This window comes from Eumetopias jubatus, unplaced genomic scaffold (genome assembly GCF_037043125.1).
Source record: "Eumetopias jubatus isolate StellerSeaLion01/CBP00866 unplaced genomic scaffold, mEumJub1_p1.0 scaffold_7, whole genome shotgun sequence".
Taxonomy (NCBI): Eukaryota; Metazoa; Chordata; class Mammalia; order Carnivora; family Otariidae; genus Eumetopias; species Eumetopias jubatus.
The window spans coordinates 142669119-142674173 of record NW_028274813.1 but is presented as its reverse complement, the minus strand read 5'-3'; the positions used below and the strand labels follow the sequence as shown (position 1 = coordinate 142674173).

Sequence of the window (5055 nt, the reverse complement as noted above, 5' to 3'; positions counted from 1 at the left end):
TGTTAAGAAAAAAAAATAAGAAGATAGCAGGAGGGGAAGAATGAAGGGGAGTGAGTCGGAGGGGAGACAAACCATGAGAGATGATCGACTCTGAAAAACAAACTGAGGTTTCTAGAGGGGAGGAGGGTAGGGGGATGGGTTAGCCTGGTGATGGGTATTAAAGAGGGCACATTCTGCATGGAGCACTGGGTGTTATGAACAAACAATGAATCATGGAACACTACACCAAAACAAATGATGTAATATATGGTGATTAATATAACAATAAAAAATTAAAAAAAAAAAACTAATGAATCATGGTAAAAAAAAGCCATGAATTCTATGTGCAGTATTCCCCTAGTGCTGGATTTCTCCCGTTCTCCTTGATCGGTAAACTTGGTCTTGGCTTGCTGGTTGTTCATGCTGATCTTCTGGGGGGGGGGGCCTGTTGCCGTGGTTCCCAAATATCTTTGCCTGAGGCAGAATTGCCCCGCCCTTGTCAGTCTGGGCTAAGCAATCTGCTTGGGTTTGCTCTCGGGAGCTTTTGTTCCCTGCAAGCTCTCAGTACAGCTTTGGAGGACCAGAGTGAAAATGGTGGCCTCCCAATCTCCACCCTGAGGAGCTGAGAACTCAGGTCCCCACTCCTCAGTGCGCCCCCAGAGAAAAGCAGTCACTCCCATCTCCCCAGTCTATGGCCGCACTCCGTGCTCACCCGGCTTGTGACCGAGTGTTTCTGTCTCTGGCACCCGACCCCATGTAGAGTCTCCAAACCCAGCAGATCCCTGCAGTGCGCTCCCGCACCGTTCCTCCCGGGAGAGGAAGGGGAGTCTCCCTGGCTCTGCTGCTTGTTGGGTCCCTGCTGGATGAGAAGTGCCCTGACTGGGCCACGGATCACGGTTTATGGCAACCCCGAGCTGAGAGCCCGCGCCTCGGCTCCGTCTCTGCAGCTGGCTTCCCTGCTCCAATACCGGGGAGCTCTGCTGCACCCAGGCACCCCCAGTCTTTCTCTGACCCCGAGGGTCCTGAGACCACACTGTCCTGCAAGGGTTCCACCCCCATCTTAGCTACTGGAGCGACATCCCTCAGCGGATCCGACTTCTAAAAGTTCTGATTTTGTGCTCCGCGACTCTATCACTTGTCAGAAGTGGCAGATGGAGGCCCCCTCCCCCACCATCTATCCTCCCGATATTCGCCTGGGATTCACTTCTCCGCACGTCCTAACTTCCAGTAAGTGGTCGCTTCTCTGTTCAGAGAGTTGTTGCTACTCTCTTCTTCGATCTCCTGTTGAGTTCGTAGGTGTTCAGAATGGTTTGATCCCTATTCAGCTGAATTCCTGAGACCAGATGAAATCCAGGTCTCCTACTCCTCCCCCATCTTGCTCCGCCTCCCTCCTTCTCCCTTTCTTGCTGCCTCTCCCCCTGGTCATACTCTCTCTCTCTAAAGTAAATAAATCTTTATAAAATATAATGTTTAATGTTTAAATGTTTAATATTTTAATGTTTTATATTTCACCAAATGTTGATGTTCAAAAAAAAATTGTAAAGGTTTCAGGAGAGTCCCTTTGATTGTCCTACTTTGCATAGTTTCAGCTTGAATGGACATTTTTACAGTCCTATTCTGCCATGACAAGCAAGGACTGCCTATGTTGTGTACAGTGTAAAATAGCTTTTATATCTACACTACTTCCTGGCCATGAAAGAAGGCTATGAAGATGAGTCTCTGTGAAAATTTGCAATTTTCAGACTTAGGCACACGTGTAATTTCTTCTCAGAAAAGCTTCAAGAACCATAACCAGAAGGTTGCCCCAATGGAACCAGATAGAACTCAACCTAAAACAGGATGTGAAACAACATTCCAGTATCCAATGAAGCCCTTTGAACTACACTGGAATGTGGAGGATCTTCCCTTTGACACTGCTGATTCTTGTATGGAAATATGGCTAATAGGATATTTAGGCCATTCGGGTAATGGAAAGAAAGTGTGGGGTCTTGATAATAAGGGAGGCAGAAGCTCAGAGGAACTCAGAAATGTAAATGGGACTTGCACAAAACTAAAAACCATAAATGTGCAGGAAATCTCAGCTGCAGGTCGCTAAGGACCCAAGGCAACAATAGGATGTGGCCATCTTCAGTCTCTGCAATCACTCAGCTTTCCCATCTCTATAACACTCCTATTTCTTCCAACTGCACACCTCACCTCGTTCCCGAAAGCTTTCTTTTTCTTGCAGTTTCTGCACACTCAAACTTCCAGCTCCCTCATGGTCTCCTATGGCCACTCTTAGCTCCTTCATTTCTGTACCTTCTCTTGAAACTGACTGGACCTTCCATCCATACTTCTCTATCGAATTCAAAGATGGAAAATCTAATTGGCCTTGCTAGTTCTACCTCTTCTTATTTACAAAGAGCTTTTCACTCTGGGATACTCTGACATTGGTCAGGAAAGGACAGAGGCAGGGATCTGGGACAGAGTAGGACCATGTGAACAAGGACCATGGAGAAGCTGTGGCCAGTAAGCAGATGAATCCATGTCTCGGGGGTGCCATGCAGTTAGGCCACATGTGCTGGTTACAGTGTATCAACAGGACCCCAACATCCTCCTGAAAAAAAAAAGATGTTCTTTGCATCAAATAGATGAATTCCTGGCTTGCACATACTAAATGATGAGGAATTAAATCGTGTTTTGACTCATCTTTGAAAATAAATCTAATGACTGCTATTATACTCATTAGTAATTATCTTATTAATAAAAGAATATCCCTCTGTCCTTTCTGGTATTTCTTTGGTTTATTATTATGCTACCTAAATGGAGAAGAGGGAACACTCAGGTGCCTTTACTTGCCCACACATGATAGCACCTGAAATTATACTTGAATTTATACTCAAATTTTTAGTTGCACTAAGAGCATAATGCATAGCAGAGACAAATCTTGTTTGCCCATAGTAGCACATATTAGCACTAAGAAATAAAGTCATAAATATTTTGAAAATATTTTATCCACTGTCTTTTTTTTTTTAATAAAATTGTAGTGGGAACTTATTGGCAGCTGAATAAATGATCTCTGAGTTATGCCTGCTTGCCCATCCCCTGTTAAAATCTGTAAAATGGAATAAAATCTGAAAACTGCTTATATAAAGAATTAGCCCAGAAATTCAGGGGATGGCTAACAATAAAAAAAAAACATAGTTGTACTTGAAAGTCAACTTTTACTGTCCACAGATAATTTCTTACCCGCTTTCTCAGAAATGTAATAATTTATGGGGGGGACAAAAAGAGGAGTCCTCGTTCTCTATAACAATGTCCTAAGAGGAAAGTATGTGATGTAATAAGAGGAAGAATAATTTTTGTCCAGGTATTATATTAAACATATTACTTGCATTCTATATTTTAATCTTTTCAACAACCCTGTGCCATAGATGTTGTTTTAATCCATATATTATAGATGAACAAACTGAGGATTATACATGTATGTAACTTACTGAAGGTTACAAAGGAAATAAATACCTGAGAAAGAGATTGACTCTGAACCTGTGTTCTCAACTAGATTCTGTCTAGGAAAAGGGCCAGACAGCTCTGCAGCCATTAAAAGTCAGTCCCAGGGGGGTGCCTGAGTGGCTCAGTTGGTTGAGCGTCAGACTCTTGATTTCAGCAGGTCACTATCTCAAGGTTATGAGATCGAGCCTCACATTGGGCCATGATGCTTGGGATTCTCTCTCATTCTGCCCCTCCCCATCTCACTCTAAAGAGAAAAAAAATGTCAATCCTAGGACCTTGAGCCTTCAGGAGAGACATGGAGAGTCTCTGGAGGCTGAGTGTCCTGTGAAGTGTGCAAGAAGGCTGAGCTCTGTTTCTCCAAATCTCAATGCTCAGACCTGCTCATGTCTCAGCATTTCTCCGGGACCAACCTACCCCAGAATGGTGTAGAACACAACACATTCACCTGTCACTCAACTACCATTCTGTTTCCAAGGCTGCATCTCTCCATTGGACTGGTTAGAGGGTTGTCAATGTTTTTCTCCTGGGCCTAATTCCAGCTGCTTATTTGAATCCTGCCTCTGCGATGGACAGATGTTCCCTAACTGCAGCCCTCGCTCTTCATAGTCAATTGGGGCCTTGCACAAATGGTTCCTAGGTTTGAGGGGATGTTTTGTAGAAACCTACCAAGGCAAGTGTTTTGGCACTCTCAGCTTTAACCTTTGCTGGACTTTGTTATCTCAGCTATCATGATGTGGGCATCTGCAACTGTGGAAGCTCTGATCTTTTTGATTTAATACCTTGAGAATAGACTGTACACTTCTTTGACTCTGCTCTGTCATGCCATTCAAATCACAGTAAGAAGGAAATAACAGATAAGTCCAAACCTCTTAGCCTAATCACCTGGTTATTTTTAGAATTTAGTCTTTGGAGAAAAGGTTTGAGAGGAATTGTAGCCAAGAAATTTGAAGCCTGAATTCCTTGCTCTGGTGAGTTTATGAGATTGTCTCTCAGCTTCTCACAAGACTCACAGCATAACTAAACATTATGTATGAGCTTTTGCCTGTTAACTAATCAAATTTTTTAAGGGAATGCAGCTTTATTACTATCAATACCTGATCAAACTTCTGTATTTGTCCTGGGAATGATGGAGAGAGGGAAAGCCTCTTAATTCATAAGTAAAGACTTTGCAGAAAATCAGTTAGTGTTTAATTTTTGAAAACTTCCCTTTCTGTTCAGTCAATACCAGTTACTGATGATTACATGCACTGGGGAAACTTTAAAATTAGGAAATACTAATATTTCACATTAGTAATTTCTAAATCCTGGGAAGAAGAGTCTGGAGAGCTTCTGAGTATAGAGAAATTCCATGTAGGGAAGAGGTCCCCTTATAGATGTATGAAAATATTACATAATCTAAACTGAGACTTATCCCTCAAATATATTTATTTTACTTGTCCTAAAATAATCTGTCTACAAATATAAAACTGTAAGTAATAAATCATTATTTTCCCATGGTAGTACTCTCTAATGTGAAAATGTATTCTATGAAAATAAAATTTATTTCATTTTATTTTTTAATTCTTTTTTTAAAAGATTTTATTT

General features: G+C 42.0%; 1 pseudogene; it reads left to right on the top strand.

Moving 5' to 3' along the window:
• The first annotated feature begins 3766 nt into the window (after nt 1–3766).
• Nucleotides 3767–4255, top strand: LOC148164030 (succinate dehydrogenase [ubiquinone] cytochrome b small subunit, mitochondrial pseudogene; annotated as a pseudogene).
• The last annotated feature ends 800 nt before the right edge of the window (nt 4256–5055 follow it).